The following is a 15,681-nucleotide window of genomic DNA, read 5'->3' as shown; positions in this document are numbered from 1 at the left end:
TCGTCTTCAACCAAGGAAAAATGATCGATGGAAAGACACAGTGGAACGCATTGTGAATCGAGTATCTCCTTCTAATCCTATTCCCCTTCACATGAAGACGAATCTTCCTGTTCTCTGTCTCCACAGAGGCCATGTTTCATTTCACGAACTCGAGAAACTTTAGTGGAAAGAGCACGAAATCCGTAATGCTTTGAAGGAACGAAGACAAGGATAGATAAAGGCAACTCGGTCGGGTAAGTAAGCTGGTAAGAAACGAGGCACGATTTATTTGACAGATCGCACCGACCGCAAGCGCTAGAGTGGTTTATTTTATAAGGCCAGATTGCCGGCCTCACTTCGTCGGAATAGAATAATGGACGTTTCTATCCCCCGTTTGTGAACCCGTGGCGGACCCCTTACTTTCATTCTTTCTGGCCTTCGTCTCGAAAGTCAAGTACAGTTAAGAAGCACTCTTCGTTCGATGCCGATCTCGATGAAGAGAGAGTATGCTCAGATCGGGAGATCGTTTCATTGTGTTAAGGTATATTGTGGTCACTGTATGTTTACACGTACTAGTTGAGAAGAAATTTATACTTTTTTTTTTTTTTTCTTTTAGGAAGTGGATTACGGATTTATAAGGAAAACATCAGAATTCCATTTTTGTAGATAGTTGATTAGGTTGAGTTACTTATTTGAATATTATTGATCAATAGATCTATATATCTTTTTTGATTGAATTCTATGTGATACATGAAGAAATTTTTCAACATTTTTTTTTTTGGGAAGAATTAATTAGATGGATTATTTGAAAGTTCTTTGAGAATGTTAATAATCATTCTACATTCTGATATGTGAAGAAATTTTATTATTATAATAAAAAGTATAGGATTTTTATAAAAATATAAGATTACTGTAAGTGAATTAAGTGAGTTACTTAAGTACTTATTAATCTTAACAAGAAATATTTCTCTTAGAAATATCAATCTAAAAAAAATTTGCAATAAATTTCTTTTTTTTTTAAGAAAATTAAGATTTATATAAATTATGCAAAACTTTGCAACAATAAAGTATTTCTAAAGTTAAATTGCAATTGATTTAGATAAGAAGATTTTTCTTTGAATACATCAATGAATAAATATAGTTTTACGAGACACGTAGAAAAATTTTGTGATAATAAATCATTTCTGAGGAAAGTTTTGTGATGTGAATTTCATTAGGTAAAAGATAAATGGTTATTTTATGCATTGTATGGAAGATTTCTATGATTTAAGAGGTGTTGGTATGTAATAATGATTAGGTGAAAAAATATCTGAAGTACCGTTGTTCAGCAGTGGCGCAACAGAAGAATTTTTGAAATAATGTAATTAGAAAAAAAGAATTTTCATTTAGATTAAAATCTTTTTATAGAAATATACATTTTTCTAAAATTAAAAATTTAAAATACAAAAACTTATAAAAATTCTATTTTTTTTCTCTAAAAATATATTTAGAAAAAAGAATATAATGAATTTACAATAGTATAAAAAACAAATAAAATATAAAAACCATGGATAAAATCGAAAAAAAAAAGGATTACCTTACCAGGTATACCGAATGAACAAAACACAAATCATGACCTACTCCATGATGGTCCCTCGTGATGCCGATCAATTAACTCGTCGAACGAGAACGCGAGCTCTTCGTTTCCTCTTGTCTCGTGTAATCCATCTCACCAAAACATCGACTCACATTTCTTTTGATCTCTATTATCTATCGAATGTTGTCGAACATTATAAAACTTACCTAAAAGGAAGCAAACATTCTTCAAACCTGCATTTACCTTAATATATATAAAATAATAAAAAAAAAAAATCGAAGGTATGCAAATAATAGTTCGTTAAAAGATCCCTTACCTCGACGATCATCATCACGTCTAGACACTCGATTTCTTTGCTCCTGTTCCGGTGATCGACGAGATTATGTCGAGGATCGGTTCAAGACGAGAAAAAGTGGCGCGCTTGTAGTATGAGCGGCAATTAACTCGGCAACTAACGGCACCAATTAATTTCCAACGTCGATTCCATCTATCGATCGGCAAGGTATTATTTGTGGCAATCGTCGCTGGAAATCATCCTGATGGCTATTAGCGAGATACTGCAAGGTGAGCATATTTATTACGCTAATAAGGCAGATAATTAGTTGTTTGGCAAGCACGTAAGGAGATTTAAGAAGTATTTTATGGAAATGGCAATTTTACTTATTTTACTTAATAATGTAGGTATCCTATTTATGACTTTTTGTTATTTATTGAACAGATTATTCAAAATATCTTTCTTAAAAATAGGAAATGATTTTTCTGGCGATGAATTTTTTTAAGCAATTTTTAAAACATCTATTAACATATATCTAATAATTTTAGTTGAGTAGATTTTGATAATGTTACAATCTAAATAGATTAAATTAATCATAGTCATTAATATTATTTATTAATTGTAATAGTATCATAATTTATCTAGAATATTCAATTTTTAGCAAGTTAATAATTTAATAGCTAATAATTTTATGTAAGTAGATAAATAATAATAAAAGATACATATTTAGATAGCGTGATTAATTATGTGTCATTACAATGTTTCATAATATTTAGAATTGTCTAGAATATTTAGAATATTCAACTTTCTCAAAAACTCTTGTTTTAAAATCATTAATGTAGAAAAACTGATAATAAATAAAAATATAAAATTTTCATCAATACATACAAGTCTTAATAATTAATATTCTCTCTACAAGTAATCTTATTTAATATTTTTAATTATAATAAAATATTACGATAATTTAATTTATTTTTATGATATAACAGCGATTAATAAATATCCAGTTTTTGTTAAAAGAGTAGCATATATTTTTTTATTATAACATCAAAATTCTTTTAAATCATTAAAATATGCCTCATTAAAATTGTTTGCATTTTCTTCTTAAAAAATCCACATTTTAAAACACATTAAAAGGTTAAACACCAATAGATATCATATCTTCTCTCAGAGAAATAAAATGTCTAAATAAGGTCAAAACATCATTAAATCACTACTTTATAATTCACAACACCATGAATGGCAGTTCAAAGCAAGCTCAGAGTACTTCTAAAATATCTCTCTATCGCATTCCAAAAGACATGGAACACCTGGTTAAATTCACCCCATAAATCAGCTTCCTCGAAGCCATCTTAACCTCGAGAAACGTGAAACATGAACGGGAAGACAGCGTGAAAAGATATAGCATCCGTGCAAACGCATCCGTATACCTTCTCGAGGTCTCGAACATGGATGTCCCTGGAAAAAATCCTCGTCTCTGAGAAATATGTTGAAACATAGTTGCACGTCGAGAGATTTACGTTTGGAAGTGTGAGAAACGTGAAACGAGACACTAGAAAGTATTTCGAAGGAAAAATCTAGTTAATTTCTGTTTTCTTTTTTTTCTCTCTCTCTCTTACCCTATTGTAGTTGAATTTTTATATCCTATTTCCTGCAACTTCTTTTATTTTTCCTTGTTCATTTTGAAACTCTGAATGTTGAGCTTTGTAATTAAAGTTTTTTGATATTATTGGGTTTTTAGATCTAATCAATGGATATAATAAAAATCATAGTCAAAAGATTTAATTTTCAAAAAATATACTACATCATAATTTCATAATAACTTTTTAAGAAACTTTTAAAGAAAAATAAATATTTTTTGAAGTTGAAAGTAATCTTTGTATAAAAAATAGTAATACAAATGAGTTGTATAAAAAATAGTAATACAAATTATCTTAAATATAAAATTTTCATTAAAAATAATGTATATGTAGTTAAGTATGTAATATTTAAGAGAAAAATTTCAAAATTTATCCCTGATGAATATGATAAAAAACTATTTTTCAAAAATATTAAATATACAATAATTTTCTCAAAAGAAAAAAAATTCCAGAATTCTAGTTCTCAAAATATTTTCAAAAACTATTTAATTTTCAAAAAAAAAAATAAACAATTAGAGTTTTATCTTCTTAGAAAAAATTTTAATTCTGAAGAAAAAACTAATATTTTTAAAAATTATCTAATTTAAAAAAATATATATTATACAATACGCGGAATAACTCCCTCAGAAAAATTTTTGAATTAACGAGATTCTTTGAAGCAATTTATTCGAGATCTATGGTAATGAAAACGAATCGCGTTGATTCTGTGTAACAACATAGGGACAAGAGGTCGATCGGGTTCTGTAGCTTAATGAAAACGCGCGACGATCATATGAATCGCGTGGGCAGCCGGCGGTTTTTCTTCTGGGAATTCATTGGGTACACTGTGGCCAGTTATTAATAAATTTCACAGCGGCATGCGGTTTATTCTCGTCGCCACAAATCTCGCGACTCGATGCGGCCAATTAAAAAGGGCCGCCGTGTTAAAAACCGGCCTTAATTAATACCTAACGAGGTGCTAGCAAGACGAATGGATCCACTCGACCATAAATCTCCCTCGATCGATAGGATATAATTTTATATCAATAACACTTTTATTAATTTTGAAATAGTTTGGTTTTATTCATTAATTATTCATTTCATAATTATTATAAGAGTCAATTTAGTCATGAAGATTTCTTACATGTGTCTAACTACTTACATTGTATTCATTTAACTGACATGAGGTTTTTGTGTAAGAAAGTTAGTGAAAGAATGCGAGTTATTCAAAAATGTACACACACAGTAACATTCGATGTATTTTTCGTTATGGATGAATTTTGAAATAAACGAATAACTTTAAATTTAATGAATTTTTTATATAATTATGAAGTATATAACTTTAATTACGAATTATGATAAAATTTAAATAATTAGATTATTAGGCTATTATATATTTATGTTAGACTACTTTTTAAATTTTTTTTCCAAAAACTATAAACAATCTTCTAAGAGATACCGTAACATACTTCATAAAATAAAAAAAAAAATGGAGGAAAATTTAGAATAAAATTACAATTATGATTTTATTACGATATATTAAAATTATAATTATGAACTTTTATTTATAATTAAAAATAGTCTCTTAATTAAGAAATGAATCTTTTAAATGTCTCACAAATTCCTATTATGTATCACAAATTTGTAACAAAAATAATAAAATTTGCATAGGAAAGAACAATCTAACCTCTAAAATAAATTATGAATCTTAATATGATAGAAGAAAATAAAAGAAAATACATAAAAGAAAAATAAACTCAAATTACTATATATCTCCTAGTCTGTAAGAACATAATTTTTAACATAACCTCTCTTAATTACCTACCTAGAACATATATTGGCAATCATTAAACAAGATTCCAATTGCACGAATATTCGCGGCAATTTCGTTCGAAGAACAATTTTCCATCCGTCTTATCGTTATCTTATCGAACGACCAATATCAGATGTCACAATATACGCCTAAATGACGTGCCGGGGAACATTTTACGAGATTAAAGAAAAAGTGATTGTCAGTGTTGATGGAAGCCATTAATCATGCGTTGGAAAAGGAGAATCCTCAGGGACGATCGCATGGATAGAGCTGAACGTTTTCACGCAACGAGTCTATTAATCGGCCAGGCCAGGAGATGGACAGCCGTTTGTCGGGGAATTAAAACGTTTCGCGGACGTGACGATTAAAGCAGAAGTCATCTGTCTTCGCTTATGTCCTCTTTTATTGCCATGTCGGCTTATAGTGCATGAACAAGATCACATCGATCAGATCGCAATTGCGATGACTATGATGAACTTGCATATTTATGTTCTCTTTGATACAAGGAAAAAGATTCGACGCGAAAAATTTCTTTGACACTTTGCAATTACAAAAGAAGAATATTTAAGGGAAGGAAATAAAGAGAATGAGTTTGCTAGGAAATGCAATCACTGAAGACAGAATGAATCTTTTCTTGAACTTGTTTATATCTGAAAATGGTTTTATTATGGTTTTCAGTAAGATGTATTTAGTAGAAATGTTAGAATATATTTTTATCTAAATTTAATAAAATATGAAATTGTTATTGGATAAGTAATATCAAATAATATCGTTTATAATCATTTTATCATTTAATACATAAATTTAGAAATTAATATGATTCTTTTTTAGGAAATTAATAATATCTATTACATTCTTTATATAATAATAATAATAATAATAATAATAATTTTAATAACATATATAATTAACAATTATATAAAAATAATAAGAGAACAATTAATATAAAGATAATAAGAAATTAGAATAATAATAATCATGATATGTAATCAGTTATTACTAATAATAGAATTAGAAACAATAATAATAGTATCATAACAGTAAGAGTAATAGATACTATACATACATATGTATTTAACATGAAGAACAGGGATAGTAATAATCATGATAATAACAAACCCACCTTCACATCTTCACTTTCAATACATTCAATAACTCAAATAATCATCACTGCAAATTACTAGAAACCGTTTGGCACTAGTTCCAACTGAATAAAATCAAGTATTTAGATCACGAGTAAACTCAAATCAATGCGAATTCCCTCACGTAAATAGAAAGTTTTGGAATATTTACATCATCGACAACCTTATGATTAATACGAGAATTCATATATGAGATTTCAATTTTAATAAATAGACAATCGTTTCGAATTCTTATTACTATCTTGATCGAAAGAAATAATAACAAGGCACATAGACAAGGAAATGGAGAAAAAAGTTAAATTGGCTCAGGCCGACGTGATCGAAAATATTATTTCGAAATTCGAATAGAGAATTGACGTCATTAAACTTCGTCTGGTGCCAAAAACGAAGAACAAGCACAGCTCTATAACTCTAGAACTGAGGTTTCCTCTTCTTTGTTTGGATTTATTTGAGGAAATGAAACGAGTTGTTCGAGGAACTTCGAAGCGAATGAGCATGATAGGTAAATTAGCGCGGATGATGAATTGCAAAATTGAGTGCAATGAATGGAAGCCATTTTGAAATAGTAATGGACGTCCATTTGATGGTTTCTAATTTGTTTATCGAATATTTTGATTACATTTTGAACAACAAGTTGTAAGATTAATGTTTTGCGATTAATTAGTTACATGGAGATTTAATTTTTTTATAATTTTTTTATAAATAAAAAACATGATTAATTATTAACTTTATTATAAACTATATTATAAACATAATCTCTTTTTTATAACTTGATTTATAAAAGAATAATTATTGTTTACATTTTAATTAAATTATTTAAAATATAAATATTAAATGATATTACTCAATGCATTATAATATTTTAAAAAAATAATCTAAATATATACATGTCGTCATCGTACTTTTATATCATTTAAATTATACTTGAATTAAGAAAAAATAAATATACATGCATTTGTCAACATCCTTTAAAAAACATTAAAAAAATCAATGTTCTAATTTAATATCAAAAGGCATCAACAAATCAATTACTAACATGTCACGGTTCGATGGAATGTTGATACGCATGATAGAGCATTGTTGTAATTGCACAGATATTCGAGCATGCGACGCGTGCACGCGTATGCGAATCCATGCGAGCATAGACACGCTGGCACGAACACTCGCGGTTTAATTTATCGATTAAAATCTGGATTCCCTAATTGCCTCGCTCGCTGCACACGGCAGCCGTGCGAGACAATACGAATCAAGGCAAAGTTTAGATAATAATGAAGAAGAAAGAAATCATAGAAAAAAACTATCTTCTATAGAACATCATTTTTGAGAGATGGATTCATAAAAATATCGTAAAATTACAAATTAAAGAAAACTTTACATTATTTTTATAGATTGATTTAAAAATCAATTTTGTGTAAGAATTTTTATATCTTTGAAGGAACATATATATATTTACAAAATTATTAGAATTATTATAATATGCTGAATATTGTTATTTTGAAAAGATTTACAAGTTTTAATTTTTATCAATTTAATTGAATATATATTTTAGTAGTTATATTTTAATAGTTGTATAAGAATAATATAATCTTAATTTTATGTACTTAACTGTAATTGTAAATCTCTCTTTGTACGTGATAAAGAATCTTCAATAATCTCCTTTAATAAAATCTTCTTTCCATAATCTTGTTTTTATTCCAAAATAAACACATTATAAAACCTTTTTAAAATTATTTTAGAATTTATAATTGTTTTGGAATAGTAGAACGACTTCATTATTGTGAATAGCTTCCATTACGTGTAAAACGTTACATTTCACAAACATCGGAACGTAAACCACAAATTAGCTCGAATGATTCTAACCTCTTCTAGAATCAATACACAACACGACATATTTTGCTTCCATCGTACAAAGACCCTCCGAATCTAAAAGAATCTCGTTACATTTCGCCGCCAGGTGGGCTTCGTCACGCGCCGTTTTCAGCGCCACCCGAAAAAAACGGCGACGCGTGCCACGAGCAAGAACGATCCCTCTCTTGTGTGTTGGAACATTCTCCATTCGTTTACGGGTAATTTTGTGAAGCTTGTGTGAAACAAACGAACGAACACTGCTTTCACGATTCCTTCAAAGGATTTGTTTGGACAAGGATTATCGTTCGTCGAAGTACATTGAGACCAGTGCATATTTTCAAGAGATCTGACGTAAACCATGCTACGAACGTTTATTGCTTTTCGTGAGTTTTTTTCCTGTTCTTATTCAAAGCGATCATGATGTCGTTTTCGCGAAATGTTACGTGTTACTCGTAAAAAGAGAAAGGGAGAAGAGAAAGAGTCGGAATCATTTCCTCTCGGCATTGAGATATGGGGTATTTTTAACAGGCAACCGTTTTTCGTATACATACGAAATCAGTTACATGGTATATAATACAGCAACGTGATCGTGCGCGCAAGATCGCTGAGCGGAACCGCAACACGCGACATGATTGGATAGATTGTATATAGGTTATTTGGTGGTGTACTTTTTTTAACTTTAGGGTTTGTTATTTCTAAAATAAAAATGTTATGCTTTTGTTTATTGATTGTATCGATAAAATTGATGTGACGATGTAGTAACAATATTTAGTAATAATGTGCAGTAACAATATTTACAGTAGCATTTATTTTAACGATAAATACAATTTGGTATTACAATAGAACAATATAATTATTAATATTATATAGTATATACTAATAGTATAAATAGTAATCTAATAATTTAATTTATAATTTTTAACTATATGTATGTTTTTAACTTAATAATATATCAGTAAATATAATATAAAATTAATTTATAATTGTGATTTTCATAATTTATGAAAATTATAATGTTTCAAAATATTTGTAATACCATATTGTAAATTGTTTACATAATAATATATAATATTTGTTATACAATAATTTGCTTATTTTTCTATCTAACAATACAATTTATAGTAAAAGTATATTTTATATTTTATATATAAAAATTGTATCAATTATTTATCACAGAATTTTTTTTGATTCGATAATTCGAATTGCATGAAACAAAACTATGTTTACTCAAGCATACACGATTTACATATCAATTGTGATTAATAGACTTCGTAATTAACTTCGAACAAATATACTATATATTCTGCTTCATATACATATCTGATCAATTAAAAAAAGATATAGTGAAAAAGTATATATATATATATATATATATATATATATATATATATATATATATATATATATATATATATATTGTGAACGAACATCAAACCAACAATTTTCTTCACCAATAGATCATCAATATTTATAGTCGATGGTTACGAGTTATGAAGCTATTGCGGGGACTGATACTGCAGTCTCCTAATCGTCTGATTGCATAATGTTAACCGCAACTGCGGTAAACCGCAAATAAGAGATACCCTAATGACTTCTTGACAAGTATTTTCATTGCTCCTGTTTGTCTTTCTTTTTTTTTCTCGTTTTTGTTTATCTATTGGTATGCTGTTTGATATTGAAATATAGAAAACAGATAATTGTTTGATTCGTATATAATTTTCGCAACGAACTCTAAATATTTAAATATTAAAATATTTTTCATTATCGTTATAACTTATATACTTGATATTACATATTTCTATTTATAAAAAATTAGTATAAGAATAATATAATCTGCAAAATTTCACAAACATTTCAAGAAAGCGTAAAGAAATAAATCTTATTAATTTTCAAATTCAATTGCGATATAACTTTGAAAACTCGTTCAGAGATTAATTCATAGAACAAACGGAATCGCAACGCAATTACACAGTATGATATCGGATAATAGAAGCTTGAAGGCTTGAAGGAACCACACGAAGAGAGAGACTCCGCCAATCACTCGACCTCATTGCGCTCATTCCGCCAATTACTGGACAACGATGCGTGACCAGATCATGCGCAGAAGACAAAAGGATCTGTATCAACCGTTCTGAAAAGATTCTCCATGCGATTATAGCTCGTGTGACGAGAACGAGCTCTTCTATTAGGTTTGAGTAGATACAATCCGAGAAAAGAGGAATTGAGATCATATTAAATTTGTTTTTATTGTAATAACGAATTTAATACGTATTAATTTTGTCTATTTTATTAGATAGTAATTTTATTAGATAATTATATTGTACATATATTTAATAAAAATAAAAATTAATAATTGATTTTACCTAATTTGATGATGTTTGGTAAACATAGTGTAAATCTAGGATTCTAAAACTTTACTCTTGATAAGTTGAAAATTTGTATATATTTCCTTTGTTATGAGATATAAATCAGAAATACAAATTTGATATGGCTTATTTGATTGAGAAATTTTGTAAACTTGCAGTTATATTTCATTTTTGTATTTTGAAAAATTTTACATGTATTTTATATGTATAATCTATATTTTTTTTAGATACCATAATTAATATTTATTTATATTATTACTTACAATATGATATATAATATAATAATCAATATGATAAAGTAGATACTAAATACAATTAGATATGAAATATTACGACCTCAATATCATCTAATTTGTATCTTTTAAGCATTGCATTATACCTCCATTACTGTTCTATTTTGTTCTACTGTATCACTTACTTACTATTCATTACTCTATCATTACTATACTTATACCAGAGGAATCCACTTATAGAAGTCATTAATTCGTAATCCTTTCATTAAAATAGCTCAAATTATCACGATATCCTCATAAACAGAAGAATTCTGTCCCTATTATAAAACAAAACTTTATCCTCATAAAATCCTCACCTTCTATTAAAACATAAAGTGCGATGAATTTTTCATCAGGAACATCGATTAACGCGTTGATCGATGTTGCCATCATTGAAAATCGATTACCTCCCAGAAGGAGGTTCTTTTCCACGGCATGTTTCGTTTCTATAAGATAAAATCTCACCCTAAACAACTCGGGTCTGTGTCCTTTGGGAAACGAAATAATGGAAAAAGAAAAAAAAAATAAAAAAGATAGGGAGACGAAACAAGAAGAAGAGAAAATAAGGAAGAGGGAGTGAGAAAAAAGATATGTCTGGTGCTGTGTTATTTGATGCCAATCGAGATTAAAGGAGCACAATCTCCAACATAGAACGGTCTCATTATTTCGTGGCAGCAACTTCCAGCCGGATTTAATGATGATTAATGAAATATCCAGCTACTTGTTTCATCGTTTTAAGGAAATAATCCGAGGATAACGAGAAATACTTCCTTTCGTGAAAGCGTGTCACGCAGGCTTTAGTGTTATCGCGATTTCTTAAACGACCGTGGGCCAATCTTGACCCTTACCTCCCTGATTCTTTCTCATAAAGATGACTGATGACTTCTCTTTTTTCTCCAAGGATCTTTTGTCTTATATTTCGAGATTTTCTGATTTTTTTTTTTGAAGGATCAAAGTTGGATGGTATTTGGAAAATTGTTAGTTCTTTAGGAATTTAAAAGTTTATAATAATATTTTGCAATTTTAAAATGTTCGGAATTGTTAGTCTAATTGTTTGAAAGTGATAAGTTTTTGAAAGCATAAAAAGTTTACAATTGAATTTTAAACTTGGAACTTTTTTTTGTTTTTGAGAAATTTAAAAATTTGAGACGTTTGAATGAAAGAATCTATAATGGAATTATTTTAATCTATAAAATATGTCATTAAATAAGGAGGCAAGAAAATAAAAATACAATATTACATAATTTTAAATAAAAATTAAAAAATTTATTATTATTACTATTATTTCATTTATTCTAATATTAAATTACCCAACAAATTTGCACGAAAAAAAAAAGTAAAAATATATCAAACGATCCTTCAAATTTCACTTACCACCACAAAGGGTAAATCACATGCCCTTACTACACTCTCATAAATCCATTCGAATCACCGACAGAAGCAATATACAGAAGCCAGTAAATAACGCCATACCCATCGAAGATCGAACTTGGCCTGCACGTGGCGGGAGTTAAATTGAATCTTCCACGAGTCGAAACTCATATGGACGTCCATGATGAAAAACGACGAGTTAATGTTTTCCTTTCGTCGCCGGAGATAGCCGCATCCGTCGATCATAATTCACTTCCTCGTTGTTTGTTCGAGAGGGTAGACGAGAAAAAAGGGAAAAAAAATAAAAAAAAATATTTAAAAGGGGGAGGAGGAGGAGGAAAAAAGAAGAGAAGAAGGAGGCACGCTAACACACGGTCGAGGTGTTTGCGCACTGCGAAACGGACTCTCGACGCAATCTTTTCTAATTATCTCGTTCCAGTGCGCATTGCGACCCGTAATCGGATATGCTAATGGAGAACAGGGAAACGCAACGATGTTACCTATCTTTTTATGTCGCCCTGTGCACCCTGGAACAGACCCTGGAACGTCCCTTTATACAGGGTGTCTCGTGTAATTTATTTTTTTAGAATTTTAAACAATGAGTACAAAAATTTGAGAATAAATTTGGTATAGGTGGAAAGGAAATTCTTTCAAAGAAGAGAAAAATAATCCTTTTCGATTGAAAATTGTTAAAAAGTTAAAATTAAAAGTATTATAAAATATTATAAAATTAAAATTAAAAAAGTTAAAATTAAAAGTATTATGATTCTCTCTATATAGGATATCTAGAAAAATAATTTGTGATTTTGAATTTTAAAATTTTGAGTTGGAGTGAATGGAAAAATTTGCATGAACTTTTTTTAAAGAAAAATAGTCCTCCTCGAAACTTACTGTTGGTTTATGAGAAATAAGAATTTCTATTTTTTGAAAAGTAAAACAAGACAATTATTCTTGTTTTATGATATTTATTCTTTGAAATTTTTAATATTCATAAATAGAAAAATTTAAGAACTTTAAGAATTTAAATTTATTTCATACATATTATATAAAAAATATTATATATAATTCTTTATGATCAACAATATTCAAAATTCAATCAATATCAAATATTTTTTTTATTCTTTTTTTTATTTTTTTTTTATAGTTATATTTATAGTTGATAATATTTTTTATAAATATGTTTAACCATTATCTTGGTAATCTTTTAAACTTAATTATTAATATTTAATTTTGTTAGGAATCTGCTGTTTTTGTTTAATATATTGTAAAATTACATTATTTATGCAAGAAGTAAAATTAATCTAACTAAAATTAAATTATCTTTATTAAAATTCAATTTCATACTAAGAATATGACAAATTTCTGATTCAAAATAGGATAAATAATTGGATCATTTTATTTTTTATCTTTAAGAAAAGAACTTGTTCAATACTTTCATTTCTCGAAGCTTAAATCCAAGCCCAATATATTTATCTTGAAAACTGAAATATCGTTTTTCTTTATCTGTCAGACTTGTTATTGATATTATTATTTTGTACACATATCAGAATTAATCCTGAAATTGTATTAATAAAATATTTCTTATAAAGATGTATCACTAAAATCTTCTTATTTATTAACTTATCTCAATCCTTTTAATACTTGAATCCACATTTGGAATTATACCGATAATATTTGAATATATGAATAAAATATCGTAGAAATTATTAAACTTCAAATGAATTTATCAGGACATTTAATTCTTGAATCCATAATTATTACAATATATTACAATATATATTATATCTATTTTAAAATTTTATATTAAGCGATATTGCAATTAAATTATTGTCGAATTATTTCGATATTTCTACTTTTTATAAAAGAGATTACATTAAAACCTCTTTGATATAATTTATGTACTCATTTAATACTGCGATCAGAATTAGCATATCTGATATAAAATAATAAATTGTCTTAAAAATGATTATTTATTTAATTGTTGTACATCGATAAATTATATCGATATTCGTATTTTTATTCGGTAGAATAAAATAAATTAAAATAAATCTTCTATCGAAATTAATCTTTAATGGATTTATTTTATTTATTTTAACGTTTGTGTACTTGGAAAAAGTATCGTTAATATTTAATTTAAACATTTATATTCTTCTGATAATATGATCTTAATACATATCATTATAAATTCGGTTGAAAGAATTTATTTGATATGTTTTATGTGTTTTCAAAGGACAAATAAGATCTCATTAGTCTTTAAATAATATTGGCGATGAAGTAATATCAACATTTATATTTCTTGTATTCTGTTAACCTCTTTCAAATATAGTTCTCTATTTTAAATTCGATAATATTTATTTTTAAATGAACAATATTATAAATTTACTCAAATAAATATCAAATTTATATTTTTTAATGTAATAATTTTCGAATTATATAATTAATAATAATTAATATATATAATTAATATCCAAGATTAGAATTATTATTAAAGCTAATTTCAATAATCTTTTCTATTTTTTAATGTTTTTATTTAGAACCTAGATTAAATATAAAAAAATATAAATATAATTTAATAAAATTAGTAAATTTTATTCTATTACTAGATTACAAAATTAAAATGGAATCTCAAAAATTGACTCAATAAATTATATCTTATCTAGAGATATAAATTTCACTTGTGTGATAAAACTTAAACATAGTTTTTACATCTATACGAATCAAAAAAAAAAAAAAAAATCATTGACTAAAAACTATTTAAAATACGCAGAACACCCAGTATTCATTTTCGAGTTAGTGTCGTTGGATGGCGCTGCTCATTGACTCTGCATGATCGAAAGAAATATGCCCAAGTAATAACCATATCGTTAAATAATAACTATCGTCGAGCATCATCGCGAGATCCTCTCGATAATTAACCCTCGATAACGTGCGTTATCTCATCGCGATCTCGAGATCACCTTATTCTCCTCTCCATCCTTTTTTTATCCTTGTTAATTAGCACGATCGAACTGGTGGCTACGAGTTTACCTCTTTACGACATATCAATCAAAGTCTGAAACGAGAAACGAATTACCGGCTCTTTTAGTCCTCGATGATTGATCATTAAAAGAGGGGGAAATCTTCACGGCTTTTAACGGCGTTAACTTAAATAAGGAAAGAGTTAGATGGTATTATTAACGTTTGGAAGAGTTGAAGCGACGAAACCATACTCATAGCGGTCTTTAAATCCATAAAAATTTGCTTGGTTAGGTTTTGTGTAATTACGGAGGATGGTTATGGACATTCATTTATTCTTGGCTCTATTTATCGGGGGAGAGGGAGAGAGAAATTTTTGTAGTCTTAAACCTTAAAAAGGATTTTCTTTTTAGCATATATGCGGATAATTGAACTACGATCGATTGAATACCTGTGTGCGTGAACG

At 27.8% G+C, this 15,681-nt stretch overlaps 1 protein-coding gene and 1 long non-coding RNA gene across 3 annotated transcripts in view; one reads left to right on the top strand and one right to left on the bottom strand.

The window, feature by feature from the left end:
- Window positions 1-15,681, top strand: part of LOC108000765 (fibroblast growth factor receptor homolog 1) — a 93,128-nt gene that overhangs the window by 8,076 nt on the left and 69,371 nt on the right. The gene's annotated exons all lie outside the window — the stretch shown is intronic.
- On the bottom strand, window positions 825-8,352 carry LOC108000766 (uncharacterized). The gene is made up of 3 exons (XR_009832806.1): window positions 8,010-8,352; window positions 1,872-2,112; window positions 825-1,761 (listed from the first exon to the last, which is right to left on the bottom strand). It is a non-coding gene; the product is annotated as an uncharacterized LOC108000766 (long non-coding RNA).

Source organism: Apis cerana, linkage group LG15 (assembly GCF_029169275.1).
Source record: "Apis cerana isolate GH-2021 linkage group LG15, AcerK_1.0, whole genome shotgun sequence".
In the NCBI taxonomy this organism is placed as follows: Eukaryota; Metazoa; Arthropoda; class Insecta; order Hymenoptera; family Apidae; genus Apis; species Apis cerana.
Note: the sequence above shows the minus strand (reverse complement) of the source record. Positions and strands in the feature narration are given on the sequence as shown.